Here is a 22,455-nt window from a genome sequence, read left to right on the forward strand (position 1 = left end):
TGTAAATTTCCAATTTCAACCAAACATGCTAGAAATGCTCCAATTGAGCTAATTAGCTTATTGTGAGAATATTACAAACGTCTGACAAAACTGAAAAATGTAAATTTCCAATTTCAACCAAACATGCTAGAAATGCTCCAATTGAGCTAATTAGCTTATTGTGAGAATATTACAAACGTCTGACAAAAGAGAAAAATTTATAATTCCAATTTCAATCAAACATGCTAGAAATGCTCCAATTGCGCAAATAAGCCTACTGTAAGAATTTTACAAACGTCTGTCAAAACTGAAAATTTAAATTTTCAATTTCAACCAAACATGCTAGAAATGCTCCAATTGAGCTAATTAGCTTATTGTGAGAATATTGCAATTGTCTGACAAAAGTGAAAAATGTAAATTTCCAATTTCAACCAAACATGCTAGAAATGCTCCAATTGAGCTAATTAGCTTATTGTGAGAATATTACAAACGTCTGACAAAACTGAAAAATGTAAATTTCCAATTTCAACCAAACATGCTAGAAAGGCTCCAATTGAGCTAATTAGCTTATTGTGAGAATATTGCAATTGTCTGACAAAAGCGAAAAATGTAAATTTCCAATTTCAACCAAACATGCTAGAAATGCTCCAATTGAGCTAATTAGCTTATTGTGGGAATATTACAAACGTCTGACAAAAGTGAAAAATGTAAATTTCCAATTTCAACCAAACATGCTAGAAATGCTCCAATTGAGCTAATTAGCTTATTGTGAGAATATTACAAACGTATGACAAAACTGAAAAATGTAAATTTCCAATTTCAACTAAACATGGTAGAAATGCTCCGATTGAGCTAATTAGCTTATTGTGAGAATATTACAAACGTCTGACAAAACTGAAAAATGTAAATTTCCAATTTCAACCAAACATGCTAGAAATGCTCAAATTGCGCAAATAAGCCTACTGTAAGAATTTTACAAACGTCTGACGAAGCTGAAAAATGTAAATTTCCAATTTCAACCAAACATGCTAGAAATGCTCCAATTGAGCTAATTAGCTTATTGAGAGAATATTGCAATTGTCTGACCAAAGTGAAAAATGCAAATTTCCAATTTCAACTAAACATGCTAGAAAAGCTCCAATTGAGCTAATTAGCTTATTTTGAGAATATTACAAACATCTGACAAAACTGAAAAAGGTAAATTTCCAATTTCAACCAAACATGCTAGAAATGCTCCAAATGCGGAAATAAGCTTACTGTAAGAAGTGTACAAACGTCTGACAAAACTGAAAAATGTAAATTTCCAATTTCAACCAAACATGCTAGAAATGCTCCAATTGAGCTAATTAGCTTATTGAGAAAATATTGCAATTGTCTGACAAAAGTGAAAAATGCAAATTTCCAATTTCAACCAAACATGCTAGAAATGCTCCAATTGAGCTAATTAGCTTATTGTGAGAATATTACGAACGTCTGACAAAACTGAAAAATGTAAATTTTCAATTTCAACAAAACATGCTAGAAATGCTCCAATTGAGCTAATTAGCTTATTGTGAGAATATTACAAACGTCCGACAAAACTGAAAAATGTAAATTTCCAATTTCAACCAAACATGCTAGAAATGCTCAAATTGAGCTAATTAGCTTATTGTGAGAATATTACAAACGTCTGACAAAACTGAAAAATGTAAATTTCCAATTTCAACCAAACATGCTAGAAATGCTCCAATTGAGCTAATTAGCTTATTGTGAGAATATTACAAACGTCTGACCAAACTGAAAAATGTAAATTTCCAATTTCAACCAAACAAGCTAGAAATGCTCCAATTGAGCTAATTAGCTTATTGTGAGAATATTACAAACGTCTGACAAAACTGAAAAATAGAAATTTCCAATTTCAACCAAACATGCTAGAAATGCTCCAATTGAGCTAATTAGCTTATTGATAGAATATTGCAATTGTCTGACAAAACTGAAAAATGTAATTTCCAATTTCAACCAAACATGCTAGAAATGCTCCAATTGAGCTAATTAGCTTATTGTTAGAATATTACAAACGTCTGACAAAAGCGAAAAATGTAAATTTCCAATTTCAACCAAACATGCTAGAAATGCTCCAATTGAGCTAATTAGCTTATTGTGAGAATATTACAAACGTCTGACAAAACTGAATAATGTAAATTTCCAATTTCAACCAAACATGCTAGAAATGCTCCAATTGAGCTAATTAGCTTATTGTGAGAATATTACAAACGTCTGACAAAAGTAAAAAATGTAAATTTCTGATTTCAACCAAACATGCTAGAAATGCTCCAATTGAGCTAATTAGCTTATTGTGAGAATATTACAAACGTCTGACAAAACTGAAAAATGTAAACTTCCAATTTCAACCAAACATGCTAGAAATGCTCCAATTGAGCTAATTAGCTTATTGTGAGAATATTGCAATTGTCTGACAATTGTGAAAAATGTAAATTTCCAATTTCAACCAAACATGCTAGAAATGTTCCAATTGAGCTAATTAGCTTATTGTGAGAATATTGCAATTGTCTGACAAAAGTGAAAAATGTAAATTTCCAATTTCAACCAAACATGCTAGAAATGCTCCAATTGAGCTAATTAGCTTATTGTGAGAATATTACAAACGTCTGACAAAACTGAAAAATGTAAATTTCCAATTTCAACCAAACATGCTAGAAATGCTCCAATTGAGCTAATTAGCTTATTGTGAGAATATTACAAACGTCTGACAAAAGAGAAAAATTTATAATTCCAATTTCAATCAAACATGCTAGAAATGCTCCAATTGCGCAAATAAGCCTACTGTAAGAATTTTACAAACGTCTGTCAAAACTGAAAATTTAAATTTTCAATTTCAACCAAACATGCTAGAAATGCTCCAATTGAGCTAATTAGCTTATTGTGAGAATATTGCAATTGTCTGACAAAAGTGAAAAATGTAAATTTCCAATTTCAACCAAACATGCTAGAAATGCTCCAATTGAGCTAATTAGCTTATTGTGAGAATATTACAAACGTCTGACAAAACTGAAAAATGTAAATTTCCAATTTCAACCAAACATGCTAGAAAGGCTCCAATTGAGCTAATTAGCTTATTGTGAGAATATTGCAATTGTCTGACAAAAGCGAAAAATGTAAATTTCCAATTTCAACCAAACATGCTAGAAATGCTCCAATTGAGCTAATTAGCTTATTGTGGGAATATTACAAACGTCTGACAAAAGTGAAAAATGTAAATTTCCAATTTCAACCAAACATGCTAGAAATGCTCCAATTGAGCTAATTAGCTTATTGTGAGAATATTACAAACGTATGACAAAACTGAAAAATGTAAATTTCCAATTTCAACTAAACATGGTAGAAATGCTCCGATTGAGCTAATTAGCTTATTGTGAGAATATTACAAACGTCTGACAAAACTGAAAAATGTAAATTTCCAATTTCAACCAAACATGCTAGAAATGCTCAAATTGCGCAAATAAGCCTACTGTAAGAATTTTACAAACGTCTGACGAAGCTGAAAAATGTAAATTTCCAATTTCAACCAAACATGCTAGAAATGCTCCAATTGAGCTAATTAGCTTATTGAGAGAATATTGCAATTGTCTGACCAAAGTGAAAAATGCAAATTTCCAATTTCAACTAAACATGCTAGAAAAGCTCCAATTGAGCTAATTAGCTTATTTTGAGAATATTACAAACATCTGACAAAACTGAAAAAGGTAAATTTCCAATTTCAACCAAACATGCTAGAAATGCTCCAAATGCGGAAATAAGCTTACTGTAAGAAGTGTACAAACGTCTGACAAAACTGAAAAATGTAAATTTCCAATTTCAACCAAACATGCTAGAAATGCTCCAATTGAGCTAATTAGCTTATTGAGAAAATATTGCAATTGTCTGACAAAAGTGAAAAATGCAAATTTCCAATTTCAACCAAACATGCTAGAAATGCTCCAATTGAGCTAATTAGCTTATTGTGAGAATATTACGAACGTCTGACAAAACTGAAAAATGTAAATTTTCAATTTCAACAAAACATGCTAGAAATGCTCCAATTGAGCTAATTAGCTTATTGTGAGAATATTACAAACGTCCGACAAAACTGAAAAATGTAAATTTCCAATTTCAACCAAACATGCTAGAAATGCTCAAATTGAGCTAATTAGCTTATTGTGAGAATATTACAAACGTCTGACAAAACTGAAAAATGTAAATTTCCAATTTCAACCAAACATGCTAGAAATGCTCCAATTGAGCTAATTAGCTTATTGTGAGAATATTACAAACGTCTGACCAAACTGAAAAATGTAAATTTCCAATTTCAACCAAACAAGCTAGAAATGCTCCAATTGAGCTAATTAGCTTATTGTGAGAATATTACAAACGTCTGACAAAACTGAAAAATAGAAATTTCCAATTTCAACCAAACATGCTAGAAATGCTCCAATTGAGCTAATTAGCTTATTGATAGAATATTGCAATTGTCTGACAAAACTGAAAAATGTAATTTCCAATTTCAACCAAACATGCTAGAAATGCTCCAATTGAGCTAATTAGCTTATTGTTAGAATATTACAAACGTCTGACAAAAGCGAAAAATGTAAATTTCCAATTTCAACCAAACATGCTAGAAATGCTCCAATTGAGCTAATTAGCTTATTGTGAGAATATTACAAACGTCTGACAAAACTGAATAATGTAAATTTCCAATTTCAACCAAACATGCTAGAAATGCTCCAATTGAGCTAATTAGCTTATTGTGAGAATATTACAAACGTCTGACAAAAGTAAAAAATGTAAATTTCTGATTTCAACTAAACATGCTAGAAATGCTCCAATTGAGCTAATTAGCTTATTTTGAGAATATTACAAACGTCTGACAAAACTGAAAAATGTAAATTTCCAATTTCAACCAAACATGCTAGAAATGCTCCAAATGCGGAAATAAGCTTACTGTAAGAAGTGTACAAACGTCTGACAAAACTGAAAAATGTAAATTTCCAATTTCAACCAAACATGCTAGAAATGCTCCAATTGAGCTAATTAGCTTATTGAGAAAATATTGCAATTGTCTGACAAAAGTGAAAAATGTAAATTTCCAATTTCAACCAAACATGCTAGAAATGCTCCAATTGAGCTAATTAGCTTATTGTGAGAATATTACAAACGTCTGACAAAACTGAAAAATGTAAATTTCCAATTTCAACCAAACATGCTAGAAATGCTCCAATTGAGCTAATTAGCTTATTGTGAGAATATTACAAACGTCTGACAAAGCTGAAAAATGTAAATTTCCAATTTCAACCAAACATGCTAGAAATGCTCCAATTGAGCTAATTAGCTTATTGTGAGAATATTGCAATTGTCTGACAAAAGTGAAAAATGTAAATTTCCAATTTCAACCAAACATGCTAGAAATGCTCCAATTGAGCTAATTAGCTTATTGTGAGAATATTACAAACGTCTGACAAAACTGAAAAATGTAAATTTCCAATTTCAACCAAACATGCTAGAAATGCTCAAATTGCGCAAATACGCCTACTGTAAGAATTTTACAAACGTCTGACGAAGCTGAAAAATGTAAATTTCCAATTTCAACCAAACATGCTAGAAATGCTCCAATTGAGCTAATTAGCTTATTGAGAGAATATTGCAATTGTCTGACCAAAGTGAAAAATGCAAATTTCCAATTTCAACTAAACATGCTAGAAATGCTCCAATTGAGCTAATTAGCTTATTTTGAGAATATTACAAACGTCTGACAAAACTGAAAAATGTAAATTTCCAATTTCAACCAAACATGCTAGAAATGCTCAAAATGCGGAAATAAGCTTACTGTAAGAAGTGTACAAACGTCTGACAAAACTGAAAAATGTAAATTTCCAATTTCAACCAAACATGCTAGAAATGCTCCAATTGAGCTAATTAGCTTATTGAGAGAATATTGCAATTGTCTGACAAAAGTGAAAAATGCAAATTTCCAATTTCAACCAAACATGCTAGAAATGCTCCAATTGAGCTAATTAGCTTATTGTGAGAATATTACAAACGTATGACAAAACTGAAAAATGTAAATTTCCAATTCAACCAAACATGCTAGAAATGCTCCAATTGAGCTAATTAGCTTATTGTGAGAATATTACAAACGTCTGACAAAGCTGAAAAATGTAAATTTCCAATTTCAACCAAACAAGCTAGAAATGCTCCAATTGAGCTAATTAGCTTATTGTGAGAATATTGCAATTGTCTGACAAAAGTGAAAAATGTAAATTTCCAATTTCAACCAAACATGCTAGAAATGCTCCAATTGAGCTAATTAGCTTATTGTGAGAATATTACAAACGTCTGACAAAACTGAAAAATGTAAATTTCCAATTTCAACCAAACATGCTAGAAATGCTCCAAATGCGGAAATAAGCTTACTGTAAGAAGTGTACAAACGTCTGACAAAACTGAAAAATGTAAATTTCCAATTTCAACCAAACATGCTAGAAATGCTCCAATTGAGCTAATTAGCTTATTGAGAGAATATTGCAATTGTCTGACAAAAGTGAAAAATGCAAATTTCCAATTTCAACCAAACATGCTAGAAATGCTCCAATTGAGCTAATTAGCTTATTGTGAGAATATTACAAACGTATGACAAAACTGAAAAATGTAAATTTCCAATTTCAACTAAACATGGTAGAAATGCTCCAATTGAGCTAATTAGCTTATTGTGAGAATATTGCAATTGTCTGACAAAAGTGAAAAATGTAAATTTCCAATTTCAAACAAACATGCTAGAAATGCTCCAATTGAGCTAATTAGCTTATTGTGAGAATATTGCAATTGTCTGACAAAAGTGAAAAATGTAAATTTCCAATTTCAACCAAACATGCTAGAAATGCTCCAATTGAGCTAATTAGCTTATTGTGAGAATATTACAAACGTCTAACAAAACTGAAAATTGTAAATTTCCAATTTCAACCAAACATGCTAGAAATGCTCCAATTGAGCTAATTAGCTTATTGTGAGAATATTGCAATTGCCTGACAAAAGTGAAAAATGTAAATTTCCAATTTCAACCAAACATGCTAGAAATGCTCCAATTGAGCTAATTAGCTTATTGTGAGAATATTACAAACGTCTGACAAAACTGAAAAATGTAAATTTCCAATTTCAACCAAACATGCTAGAAATGCTCCATTTGAGCTAATTAGCTTTTTGTGAGAATATTACAAACGTATGACAAAACTGAAAAATGTAAATTTCCAATTTCAACTAAACATGGTAGAAATGCTCCAATTGAGCTAATTAGCTTATTGTGAGAATATTACAAACGTCTGACAAAACTGAAAAATGTAAATTTCCAATTTCAACCAAACATGCTAGAAATGCTCAAATTGCGCAAATAAGCCTACTGTAAGAATTTTACAAACGTCTGACGAAGCTGAAAAATGTAAATTTCCAATTTCAACCAAACATGCTAGAAATGCTCCAATTGAGCTAATTAGCTTATTGAGAGAATATTGCAATTGTCTGACCAAAGTGAAAAATGCAAATTTCCAATTTCAACTAAACATGCTAGAAATGCTCCAATTGAGCTAATTAGCTTATTTTGAGAATATTACAAACGTCTGACAAAACTGAAAAAGGTAAATTTCCAATTTCAACCAAACATGCTAGAAATGCTCCAAATGCGGAAATAAGCTTACTGTAAGAAGTGTACAAACGTCTGACAAAACTGAAAAATGTAAATTTCCAATTTCAACCAAACATGCTAGAAATGCTCCAATTGAGCTAATTAGCTTATTGAGAAAATATTGCAATTGTCTGACAAAAGTGAAAAATGCAAATTTCCAATTTCAACCAAACATGCTAGAAATGCTCCAATTGAGCTAATTAGCTTATTGTGAGAATATTACGAACGTCTGACAAAACTGAAAAATGTAAATTTTCAATTTCAACAAAACATGCTAGAAGTGCTCCAATTGAGCTAATTAGCTTATTGTGAGAATATTACAAACGTCCGACAAAACTGAAAAATGTAAATTTCCAATTTCAACCAAACATGCTAGAAATGCTCAAATTGAGCTAATTAGCTTATTGTGAGAATATTACAAACGTCTGACAAAACTGAAAAATGTAAATTTCCAATTTCAACCAAACATGCTAGAAATGCTCCAATTGAGCTAATTAGCTTATTGTGAGAATATTACAAACGTCTGACCAAACTGAAAAATGTAAATTTCCAATTTCAACCAAACAAGCTAGAAATGCTCCAATTGAGCTAATTAGCTTATTGTGAAAATATTACAAACGTCTGACAAAACTGAAAAATAGAAATTTCCAATTTCAACCAAACATGCTAGAAATGCTCCAATTGAGCTAATTAGCTTATTGATAGAATATTGCAATTGTCTGACAAAACTGAAAAATGTAATTTCCAATTTCAACCAAACATGCTAGAAATGCTCCAATTGAGCTAATTAGCTTATTGTTAGAATATTACAAACGTCTGACAAAAGCGAAAAATGTAAATTTCCAATTTCAACCAAACATGCTAGAAATGCTCCAATTGAGCTAATTAGCTTATTGTGAGAATATTACAAACGTCTGACAAAACTGAATAATGTAAATTTCCAATTTCAACCAAACATGCTAGAAATGCTCCAATTGAGCTAATTAGCTTATTGTGAGAATATTACAAACGTCTGACAAAAGTAAAAAATGTAAATTTCTGATTTCAACCAAACATGCTAGAAATGCTCCAATTGAGCTAATTAGCTTATTGTGAGAATATTACAAACGTCTGACAAAACTGAAAAATGTAAATTTCCAATTTCAACCAAACATGCTAGAAATGCTCCAATTGAGCTAATTAGCTTATTGTGAGAATATTGCAATTGTCTGACAATTGTGAAAAATGTAAATTTCCAATTTCAACCAAACATGCTAGAAATGTTCCAATTGAGCTAATTAGCTTATTGTGAGAATATTGCAATTGTCTGACAAAAGTGAAAAATGTAAATTTCCAATTTCAACCAAACATGCTAGAAATGCTCCAATTGAGCTAATTAGCTTATTGTGAGAATATTACAAACGTCTGACAAAACTGAAAAATGTAAATTTCCAATTTCAACCAAACATGCTAGAAATGCTCCAATTGAGCTAATTAGCTTATTTTGAGAATATTACAAACGTCTGACAAAAGAGAAAAATTTATAATTCCAATTTCAATCAAACATGCTAGAAATGCTCCAATTGCGCAAATAAGCCTACTGTAAGAATTTTACAAACGTCTGTCAAAACTGAAAATTTAAATTTTCAATTTCAACCAAACATGCTAGAAATGCTCCAATTGAGCTAATTAGCTTATTGTGAGAATATTGCAATTGTCTGACAAAAGTGAAAAATGTAAATTTCCAATTTCAACCAAACATGCTAGAAATGCTCCAATTGAGCTAATTAGCTTATTGTGAGAATATTACAAACATCTGACAAAACTGAAAAATGTAAATTTCCAATTTCAACCAAACATGCTAGAAAGGCTCCAATTGAGCTAATTAGCTTATTGTGAGAATATTGCAATTGTCTGACAAAAGCGAAAAATGTAAATTTCCAATTTCAACCAAACATGCTAGAAATGCTCCAATTGAGCTAATTAGCTTATTGTGGGAATATTACAAACGTCTGACAAAAGTGAAAAATGTAAATTTCCAATTTCAACCAAACATGCTAGAAATGCTCCAATTGAGCTAATTAGCTTATTGTGAGAATATTACAAACGTCTGACAAAACTGAAAAATGTAAATTTTCAATTTCAACCAAACATGCTAGAAATGCTCCAATTGAGCTAATTAGCTTATTGTGAGAATATTACAAACGTCTGACAAAAGTAAAAAATGTAAATTTCTGATTTCAACCAAACATGCTAGAAAAGCTCCAATTGAGCTTATTAGCTTATTGTGAGAATATTACAAACGTCTGACAAACCTGAAAAATAGAAATTTCCAATTTCAACCAAACATGCTAGAAAGGCTCCAATTGAGCTAATTAGCTTATTGTGAAAATATTGCAATTGTCTGACAAAAGTGAAAAATGTAAATTTCCAATTTCAACCAAACATGCTAGAAAGGCTCCAATTGAGCTAATTAGCTTATTGTGAAAATATTGCAATTGTCTGACAAAAGTGAAAAATATAAATTTCCAATTTCAACCAAACATGCTAGAAATGTTCCAATTGAGCTAATTAGCTTATTGTGAGAATATTGCAATTGTCTGACAAAAGTGAAAATGCAAATTTCCAATTTCAACCAAACATGCTAGAAATGCTCCAATTGAGCTAAATAGCTTATTGTGAGAATATTACAAACGTCTGACAAAACTGAAAAATGTAAATTTTCAATTTCAACCAAACATGCTAGAAATGCTCCAATTGAGCTAATTAGCTTATTGTGAGAATATTACAAACGTCCAACAAAAGTGAAAAATGTAAATTTCCAATTTGAACCAAACATGCTAGAAATGCTCAAATTGAGCTAATTAGCTTATTGTGAGAATATTACAAACGTCTGACAAAACTGAAAAATGTAAATTTCCAATTTCAACCAAACATGCTAGAAATGCTCCAATTGAGCTAATTAGCTTATTGTGAGAATATTACAAACGTCTGACCAAACTGAAAAATTTAAATTTCCAATTTCAACCAAACAAGCTAGAAATGCTCCAATTGAGCTAATTAGCTTATTGTGAGAATATTACAAACGTCTGACAAAACTGAAAAATAGAAATTTTCAATTTCAACCAAACATGCTAGAAATGCTCCAATGGAGCTAATTAGCTTATTGATAGAATATTGCAATTGTCTGACAAAACTGAAAAATGTAATTTCCAATTTCAACCAAACATGCTAGAAATGCTCCAATTGAGCTAATTAGCTTATTGTGAGAATATTACAACCGTCTGACAAAACTGAAAAATGTAATTTTCCAATTTCAACCAAACATGCTAGAAATGCTCCAATTGAGCTAATTAGCTTATTGTGAGAATATTACAAACGTCTGACAAAAGTAAAAAATGTAAATTTCTGATTTCAACCAAACATGCTAGAAATGCTCCAATTGAGCTAATTAGCTTATTGTGAGAATATTACAAACGTCTGACAAAACTGAAAAATAGAAATTTCCAATTTCAACCAAACATGCTAGAAATGCTCCAATTGAGCTAATTAGCTTATTGATAGAATATTGCAATTGTCTGACAAAACTGAAAAATGTAATTTCCAATTTCAACCAAACATGCTAGAAATGCTCCAATTGAGCTAATTAGCTTATTGTTAGAATATTACAAACGTCTGACAAAAGCGAAAAATGTAAATTTCCAATTTCAACCAAACATGCTAGAAATGCTCCAATTGAGCTAATTAGCTTATTGTGAGAATATTACAAACGTCTGACAAAACTGAAAAATGTAAATTTCCAATTTCAACCAAACATGCTAGAAATGCTCCAATTGAGCTAATTAGCTTATTGTGAGAATATTACAAACGTCTGACAAAAGTAAAAAATGTAAATTTCTGATTTCAACCAAACATGCTAGAAATGCTCCAATTGAGCTAATTAGCTTATTGTGAGAATATTACAAACGTCTGACAAAACTGAAAAATGTAAATTTCCAATTTCAAGCAAACATGCTAGAAATGCTCCAATTGAGCCAATTAGCTTATTGTGAGAATATTGCAATTGTCTGACAATTGTGAAAAATGTAAATTTCCAATTTCAACCAAACATGCTAGAAATGTTCCAATTGAGCTAATTAGCTTATTGTGAGAATATTGCAATTGTCTGACAAAAGTGAAAAATGTAAATTTCCAATTTCAACCAAACATGCTAGAAATGCTCCAATTGAGCTAATTAGCTTATTGTGAGAATATTACAAACGTCTGACAAAACTGAAAAATGTAAATTTCCAATTTCAACCAAACATGCTAGAAATGCTCCAATTGAGCTAATTAGCTTATTGTGAGAATATTACAAACGTCTGACAAAAGTGAAAAATTTATAATTCCAATTTCAATCAAACATGCTAGAAATGCTCCAATTGCGCAAATAAGCCTACTGTAAGAATTTTACAAACGTCTGTCAAAACTGAAAATTTAAATTTTCAATTTCAACCAAACATGCTAGAAATGCTCCAATTGAGCTAATTAGCTTATTGTGAGATTATTGCAATTGTCTGACAAAAGTGAAAAATGTAAATTTCCAATTTCAACCAAACATGCTAGAAATGCTCCAATTGAGCTAATTAGCTTATTGTGGGAATATTACAAACGTCTGACAAAACTGAAAAATGTAAATTTCCAATTTCAACCAAACATGCTAGAAAGGCTCCAATTGAGCTAATTAGCTTATTGTGAGAATATTGCAATTGTCTGACAAAAGCGAAAAATGTAAATTTCCAATTTCAACAAAACATGCTAGAAATGCTCCAATTGAGCTAATTAGCTTATTGTGAGAATATTACAAACGTCTGACAAAAGTGAAAAATGTAAATTTCCAATTTCAACCAAACATGCTAGAAATGCTCCAATTGAGCTAATTAGCTTATTGTGAGAATATTACAAACGTCTGACAAAACTGAAAAATGTAAATTGCCAATTTCAACCAAACATGCTAGAAATGCTCCAATTGAGCTAATTAGCTTATTGTGAGAATATTACAAACGTCTGACAAAAGTGAAAAATGTAAATTTCCAATTTCAACCAAACATGCTAGAAAGGCTCCAATTGAGCTAATTAGCTTATTGTGAAAATATTGCAATTGTCTGACAAAAGTGAAAAATACAAATTTCCAATTTCAACCAAACATGCTAGAAATGTTCCAGTTGAGCTAATTAGCTTATTGATAGAATATTGCAATTGTCTGACAAAACTGAAAAATGTAATTTTCCAATTTCAACCAAACATGCTAGAAATGCTCCAATTGAGCTAATTAGCTTATTGTGAGAATATTACAAACGTCTGACAAAACTGAAAAATAGAAATTTCCAATTTCAACCAAACATGCTAGAAATGCTCCAATTGAGCTAATTAGCTTATTGTGAGAATATTACAAACGTCTGACAAAACTGAAAAATGTAATTTTCCAATTTCAACCAAACATGCTAGAAATGCTCCAATTGAGCTAATTAGCTTATTGTGAGAATATTACAAACGTCTGACAAAAGTAAAAAATGTAAATTTCTGATTTCAACCAAACATGCTAGAAATGCTCCAATTGAGCTAATTAGCTTATTGTGAGAATATTACAAACATCTGACAAAACTGAAAAATGTAAATTTCCAATTTCAACCAAACATGCTAGAAATGCTCCAATTGAGCTAATTAGCTTATTGATAGAATATTGCAATTGTCTGACAAAACTGAAAAATGTAATTTCCAATTTCAACCAAACATGCTAGAAATGCTCCAATTGAGCTAATTAGCTTATTGTGAAAATATTGCAATTGTCTGACAAAAGTGAAAAATGTAAATTTCCAATTTCAACCAAACATGCTAGAAATGCTCCAATTGAGCTAATTAGCTTATTGTGAGAATATTACAAACATCTGACAAAACTGAAAAATGTAAATTTCCAATTTCAACCAAACATGCTAGAAATGCTCCAATTGAGCTAATTAGCTTATTGTGAGAATATTACAAACATCTGACAAAACTGAAAAATGTAAATTTCCAATTTCAACCAAACATGCTAGAAAGGCTCCAATTGAGCTAATTAGCTTATTGTGAGAATATTGCAATTGTCTGACAAAAGCGAAAAATGTAAATTTCCAATTTCAACCAAACATGCTAGAAATGCTCCAATTGAGCTAATTAGCTTATTGTGGGAATATTACAAACGTCTGACAAAAGTGAAAAATGTAAATTTCCAATTTCAACCAAACATGCTAGAAATGCTCCAATTGAGCTAATTAGCTTATTGTGAGAATATTACAAACGTCTGACAAAACTGAAAAATGTAAATTTTCAATTTCAACCAAACATGCTAGAAATGCTCCAATTGAGCTAATTAGCTTATTGTGAGAATATTACAAACGTCTGACAAAAGTAAAAAATGTAAATTTCTGATTTCAACCAAACATGCTAGAAAAGCTCCAATTGAGCTTATTAGCTTATTGTGAGAATATTACAAACGTCTGACAAACCTGAAAAATAGAAATTTCCAATTTCAACCAAACATGCTAGAAAGGCTCCAATTGAGCTAATTAGCTTATTGTGAAAATATTGCAATTGTCTGACAAAAGTGAAAAATGTAAATTTCCAATTTCAACCAAACATGCTAGAAAGGCTCCAATTGAGCTAATTAGCTTATTGTGAAAATATTGCAATTGTCTGACAAAAGTGAAAAATATAAATTTCCAATTTCAACCAAACATGCTAGAAATGTTCCAATTGAGCTAATTAGCTTATTGTGAGAATATTGCAATTGTCTGACAAAAGTGAAAATGCAAATTTCCAATTTCAACAAAACATGCTAGAAATGCTCCAATTGAGCTAAATAGCTTATTGTGAGAATATTACAAACGTCTGACAAAACTGAAAAATGTAAATTTTCAATTTCAACCAAACATGCTAGAAATGCTCCAATTGAGCTAATTAGCTTATTGTGAGAATATTACAAACGTCCAACAAAAGTGAAAAATGTAAATTTCCAATTTGAACCAAACATGCTAGAAATGCTCAAATTGAGCTAATTAGCTTATTGTGAGAATATTACAAACGTCTGACAAAACTGAAAAATGTAAATTTCCAATTTCAACCAAACATGCTAGAAATGCTCCAATTGAGCTAATTAGCTTATTGTGAGAATATTACAAACGTCTGACCAAACTGAAAAATTTAAATTTCCAATTTCAACCAAACAAGCTAGAAATGCTCCAATTGAGCTAATTAGCTTATTGTGAGAATATTACAAACGTCTGACAAAACTGAAAAATAGAAATTTTCAATTTCAACCAAACATGCTAGAAATGCTCCAATGGAGCTAATTAGCTTATTGATAGAATATTGCAATTGTCTGACAAAACTGAAAAATGTAATTTCCAATTTCAACCAAACATGCTAGAAATGCTCCAATTGAGCTAATTAGCTTATTGTGAGAATATTACAACCGTCTGACAAAACTGAAAAATGTAATTTTCCAATTTCAACCAAACATGCTAGAAATGCTCCAATTGAGCTAATTAGCTTATTGTGAGAATATTACAAACGTCTGACAAAAGTAAAAAATGTAAATTTCTGATTTCAACCAAACATGCTAGAAATGCTCCAATTGAGCTAATTAGCTTATTGTGAGAATATTACAAACGTCTGACAAAACTGAAAAATAGAAATTTCCAATTTCAACCAAACATGCTAGAAATGCTCCAATTGAGCTAATTAGCTTATTGATAGAATATTGCAATTGTCTGACAAAACTGAAAAATGTAATTTCCAATTTCAACCAAACATGCTAGAAATGCTCCAATTGAGCTAATTAGCTTATTGTTAGAATATTACAAACGTCTGACAAAAGCGAAAAATGTAAATTTCCAATTTCAACCAAACATGCTAGAAATGCTCCAATTGAGCTAATTAGCTTATTGTGAGAATATTACAAACGTCTGACAAAACTGAAAAATGTAAATTTCCAATTTCAACCAAACATGCTAGAAATGCTCCAATTGAGCTAATTAGCTTATTGTGAGAATATTACAAACGTCTGACAAAAGTAAAAAATGTAAATTTCTGATTTCAACCAAACATGCTAGAAATGCTCCAATTGAGCTAATTAGCTTATTGTGAGAATATTACAAACGTCTGACAAAACTGAAAAATGTAAATTTCCAATTTCAAGCAAACATGCTAGAAATGCTCCAATTGAGCCAATTAGCTTATTGTGAGAATATTGCAATTGTCTGACAATTGTGAAAAATGTAAATTTCCAATTTCAACCAAACATGCTAGAAATGTTCCAATTGAGCTAATTAGCTTATTGTGAGAATATTGCAATTGTCTGACAAAAGTGAAAAATGTAAATTTCCAATTTCAACCAAACATGCTAGAAATGCTCCAATTGAGCTAATTAGCTTATTGTGAGAATATTACAAACGTCTGACAAAACTGAAAAATGTAAATTTCCAATTTCAACCAAACATGCTAGAAATGCTCCAATTGAGCTAATTAGCTTATTGTGAGAATATTACAAACGTCTGACAAAAGTGAAAAATTTATAATTCCAATTTCAATCAAACATGCTAGAAATGCTCCAATTGCGCAAATAAGCCTACTGTAAGAATTTTACAAACGTCTGTCAAAACTGAAAATTTAAATTTTCAATTTCAACCAAACATGCTAGAAATGCTCCAATTGAGCTAATTAGCTTATTGTGAGATTATTGCAATTGTCTGACAAAAGTGAAAAATGTAAATTTCCAATTTCAACCAAACATGCTAGAAATGCTCCAATTGAGCTAATTAGCTTATTGTGGGAATATTACAAACGTCTGACAAAACTGAAAAATGTAAATTTCCAATTTCAACCAAACATGCTAGAAAGGCTCCAATTGAGCTAATTAGCTTATTGTGAGAATATTGCAATTGTCTGACAAAAGCGAAAAATGTAAATTTCCAATTTCAACAAAACATGCTAGAAATGCTCCAATTGAGCTAATTAGCTTATTGTGAGAATATTACAAACGTCTGACAAAAGTGAAAAATGTAAATTTCCAATTTCAACCAAACATGCTAGAAATGCTCCAATTGAGCTAATTAGCTTATTGTGAGAATATTACAAACGTCTGACAAAACTGAAAAATGTAAATTGCCAATTTCAACCAAACATGCTAGAAATGCTCCAATTGAGCTAATTAGCTTATTGTGAGAATATTACAAACGTCTGACAAAAGTGAAAAATGTAAATTTCCAATTTCAACCAAACATGCTAGAAAGGCTCCAATTGAGCTAATTAGCTTATTGTGAAAATATTGCAATTGTCTGACAAAAGTGAAAAATACAAATTTCCAATTTCAACCAAACATGCTAGAAATGTTCCAGTTGAGCTAATTAGCTTATTGATAGAATATTGCAATTGTCTGACAAAACTGAAAAATGTAATTTTCCAATTTCAACCAAACATGCTAGAAATGCTCCAATTGAGCTAATTAGCTTATTGTGAGAATATTACAAACGTCTGACAAAACTGAAAAATAGAAATTTCCAATTTCAACCAAACATGCTAGAAATGCTCCAATTGAGCTAATTAGCTTATTGTGAGAATATTACAAACGTCTGACAAAACTGAAAAATGTAATTTTCCAATTTCAACCAAACATGCTAGAAATGCTCCAATTGAGCTAATTAGCTTATTGTGAGAATATTACAAACGTCTGACAAAAGTAAAAAATGTAAATTTCTGATTTCAACCAAACATGCTAGAAATGCTCCAATTGAGCTAATTAGCTTATTGTGAGAATATTACAAACATCTGACAAAACTGAAAAATGTAAATTTCCAATTTCAACCAAACATGCTAGAAATGCTCCAATTGAGCTAATTAGCTTATTGATAGAATATTGCAATTGTCTGACAAAACTGAAAAATGTAATTTCCAATTTCAACCAAACATGCTAGAAATGCTCCAATTGAGCTAATTAGCTTATTGTTAGAATATTACAAACGTCTGACAAAAGCGAAAAATGTAAATTTCCAATTTCAACCAAACATGCTAGAAATGCTCCAATTGAGCTAATTAGCTTATTGTGAGAATATTACAAACGTCTGACAAAACTGAAAAATGTAAATTTCCAATTTCAACCAAACATGCTAGAAATGCTCCAATTGAGCTAATTAGCTTATTGTGAGAATATTACAAACGTCTGACAAAAGTAAAAAATGTAAATTTCTGACTTCAACCAAACATGCTAGAAATGCTCCAATTGAGCTAATTAGCTTATTGTGAGAATATTACAAACGTCTGACAAAACTGAAAAATGTAAATTTCCAATTTCAACCAAACATGCTAGAAATGCTCCAATTGAGCCAATTAGCTTATTGTGAGAATATTGCAATTGTCTGACAATTGTGAAAAATGTAAATTTCCAATTTCAACCAAACATGCTAGAAATGTTCCAATTGAGCTAATTAGCTTATTGTGAGAATATTGCAATTGTCTGACAAAAGTGAAAAATGTAAATTTCCAATTTCAACCAAACATGCTAGAAATGCTCCAATTGAGCTAATTAGCTTATTGTGAGAATATTACAAACGTCTGACAAAACTGAAAAATGTAAATTTCCAATTTCAACCAAACATGCTAGAAATGCTCCAATTGAGCTAATTAGCTTATTGTGAGAATATTACAAACGTCTGACAAAAGTGAAAAATTTATAATTCCAATTTCAATCAAACATGCTAGAAATGCTCCAATTGCGCAAATAAGCCTACTGTAAGAATTTTACAAACGTCTGTCAAAACTGAAAATTTAAATTTTCAATTTCAACCAAACATGCTAGAAATGCTCCAATTGAGCTAATTAGCTTATTGTGAGAATATTGCAATTGTCTGACAAAAGTGAAAAATGTAAATTTCCAATTTCAACCAAACATGCTAGAAATGCTCCAATTGAGCTAATTAGCTTATTGTGGGAATATTACAAACGTCTGACAAAACTGAAAAATGTAAATTTCCAATTTCAACCAAACATGCTAGAAAGGCTCCAATTGAGCTAATTAGCTTATTGTGAGAATATTGCAATTGTCTGACAAAAGCGAAAAATGTAAATATTACAAACGTATGACAAAACTGAAAAATGTAAATTTCCAATTTCAACTAAACATGCTAGAAATGCTCCAATTGAGCTAATTAGCTTATTGTGAGAATATTGCAATTGTCTGACAAAACTGAAAAATGTAAATTTCCAATTTCAACCAAACATGCTAGAAATGCTCCAATTGAGCTAATTAGCTTATTGTGAGAATATTGCAATTGTCTGACAAAAGTGAAAAATGTAAATTTCTGATTTCAACCTAACATGCTAGAAATGCTCCAATTGAGCTAATTAGCTTATTGTGAGAATATTGCAATTGTCTGACAAAAGTGAAAAATGTAAATTTCCAATTTCAACCAAACATGCTAGAAATGCTCAAATTGCGCAAATAAGCCTACTGTAAGAATTTTACAAACGTATGACAAAACTGAAAAATGTAAATTTTCAATTTCAACCAAACATGCTAGAAATGCTCTAATTGAGCCAATTAGCTTATTGTGAGAATATTGCAATTGTCTGACAAAAGTGAAAAATGTAAATTTCTGATTTCAACCTAACATGCTAGAAATGCTCCAATTGAGCTAATTAGCTTATTGTGAGAATATTGCAATTGTCTGACAAAAGTGAAAAATGTAAATTTCCAATTTCAACCAAACATGCTAGAAATGCTCCAATTGAGCTAATTAGCTTATTGTGAGAATATTACAAACGTCTGACAAAACTGAAAAATGTAAATTTCCAATTTCAACCAAACATGCTAGAAATGCTCCAATTGAGCTAATTAGCTTATTGTGAGAATATTGCAATTGTCTGACAAAAGCGAAAAATGTAAATTTCCAATTTCAACCAAACATGCTAGAAATGCTCCAATTGAGCTAATTAGCTTATTGTGAGAATATTACAAACGTGTGACAAAAGTGAAAAATGTAAATTTCCAATTTCAACCAAACATGCTAGAAATGCTCGAATTGCGCATATAAGCCTACTGTAAGAATTTTACAAACGTCTGACAAAACTGAAAAATGTAAATTTCCATATTCAACCAAACATGCTAGAAATGCTCCAATTGAGCTAATTAGCTTATTGAGAGAATATTGCAATTGTCTGACAAAAGTGAAAAATGTAAATTTCCAATTTCAACCAAACATGCTAGAAATGCTCCAATTGAGCTAATTAGGTTGTTGTGTGAATATTACAAACGTCTGACAAGACTGAAAAATGTGAATTTCCAATTTCAACCAAACATGCTAGAAATGCTCGAATTGCGAAATAAGCCTACTGTAAGAATTTTACAAACGTTTGACAAAACTGAAAAATGTAAATTTTCAATTTCAACCAAACATGCTAGAAATGCTCTAATTGAGCCAATTAGCTTATTGTGAGAATATTGCAATTGTCTGACAAAAGTGAAAAATGCAAATTTCCAATTTCAACTAAACATGCTAGAAATGCTCCAATTGAGCTAATTAGCTTATTTTGAGAATATTACAAATGTCTGACAAAACTGAAAAATGTAAATTTCCAATTTCAACCAAACATGCTAGAAATGCTCCAATTGAGCTAATTAGCTTATTGTGAGAATATTACAAACGTCTGACAAAACTGAAAAATGTAAATTTTCAATTTCATCCAAACATGCTAGAAATGCTCTAATTGAGCTAATTAGCTTATTGTGAGAATATTACAAACGTCTGACAAAAGTGAAAAATGTAAAATTCCAAATTCAACCAAACATGCTAGAAATGTTCCAATTGAGCTAATTAGCTTATTGTGAGAATATTACAAACGTCTGACAAAACTGAAAAATGTAAACTTCCAATTTCAACCAAACATGCTAGAAATGCTCCAATTGAACTAATTAGCTTATTGTGAGAATATTACAAACGTCTGACAAAACTGAAAAATTTAAATTTCCAAATTCAAGCAAACATGCTAGAAATGCTCCAATTGAGCTAATTAGCTTATTATGAGAATATTACAAACGTATGACAAAACTGAAAAATGTAAATTTCCAATTTCAACTAAACATGCTAGAAATGCTCCAATTGAGCTAATTAGCTTATTGTGAGAATATTGCAATTGTCTGACAAAACTGAAAAATGTAAATTTCCAATTTCAACCAAACATGCTAGAAATGCTCCAATTGAGCTAATTAGCTTATTGTGAGAATATTGCAATTGTCTGACAAAAGTGAAAAATGTAAATTTCCAATTTCAACCAAACATGCTAGAAATGCTCCAATTGAGCTAATTAGCTTATTGTGAGAATATTACAAACGTCTGACAAAAGTGAAAAATGTAAATTTCCAATTTCAACCAAACATGCTAGAAATGCTCCAATTGAGCTAATTAGCTTATTGTGAGAATATTACAAACGTCTGACAAAACTGAAAAATGTAAATTTCTGATTTCAACCTAACATGCTAGAAATGCTCCAATTGAGCTAATTAGCTTATTGTGAGAATATTGCAATTGTCTGACAAAAGTGAAAAATGTAAATTTCCAATTTCAACCAAACATGCTAGAAATGCTCAAATTGAGCTAATTAGCTTATTGTGAGAATATTACAAACGTCTGGCAAAACTGAAAAATGTAAAGTTCCAATTTCAACCAAACATGCTAGAAATGCTCAAATTGCGCAAATAAGCCTACTGTAAGAATTTTACAAACGTCTGACAAAGCTGAAAAATGTAAATTTCCAATTTCAACCAAACATGCTAGAAATGCTCCAATTGAGCTAATTAGCTTATTGAGAGAATATTGCAATTGTCTGACAAAAGTGAAAAATGCAAATTTCCAATTTCAACTAAACATGCTAGAAATGCTCCAATTGAGCTAATTAGCTTATTGTGAGAATATTACAAACGTCTGACCAAACTGCAAAATGTAAATTTCCAATTTCAACCAAACATGCTAGAAATGCTCCAAATGCGGAAATAAGCTTACTGTAAGAAGTGTACAATTGTCTGACAAAAGTGAAAAATGTAAATTTCGAATTTCAACCAAACATGCTAGAAATGCTCCAATTGAGCTAATTAGCTTATTGAGAGAATATTGCAATTGTCTGACAAAAGTGAAAAATGCAAATTTCCAATTTCAACTAAACATGCTAGAAATGCTCCAATTGAGCTAATTAGCTTATTGTGAGAATATTACAAACGTCTGACAAAACTGAAAAATGTAAATTTTCAATTTCAACCAAACATGCTAGAAATGCTCCAATTGAGCTAGTTAGCTTATTGTGAGAATATTACAAACCTCTGACAAAACTGAAAAATGTAAATTTCCAACTTCAACCAAACATGCTAGAAATGCTCCAATTGAGCTAATTAGCTTATTGTGAGAATATTACAAACGTTCGACAAAAGTGAAAAATGTAAATTTCCAATTTCAACCAAACATGCTAGAAATGCTCAAATTGAGCCAATTAGCTTATTGTGAGAATATTACAAACGTCTGACAAAACTGAAAAATGTAAATTTCCAATTTCAACCAAACATGCTAGAAATGCTCCAATTGAGCTAATTAGCTTATTGTGAGAATATTACAAACGTCTGACCAAACTGAAAAATGTAAATTTCCAATTTCAACCAAACAAGCTAGAAATGCTCCAATTGAGCTAATTAGCTTATTGTGAGAATATTACAAACGTCTGACAAAACTGAA

This window comes from Watersipora subatra, chromosome 3, assembly GCF_963576615.1.
Source record: "Watersipora subatra chromosome 3, tzWatSuba1.1, whole genome shotgun sequence".
Classification (NCBI taxonomy): domain Eukaryota; kingdom Metazoa; phylum Bryozoa; class Gymnolaemata; order Cheilostomatida; family Watersiporidae; genus Watersipora; species Watersipora subatra.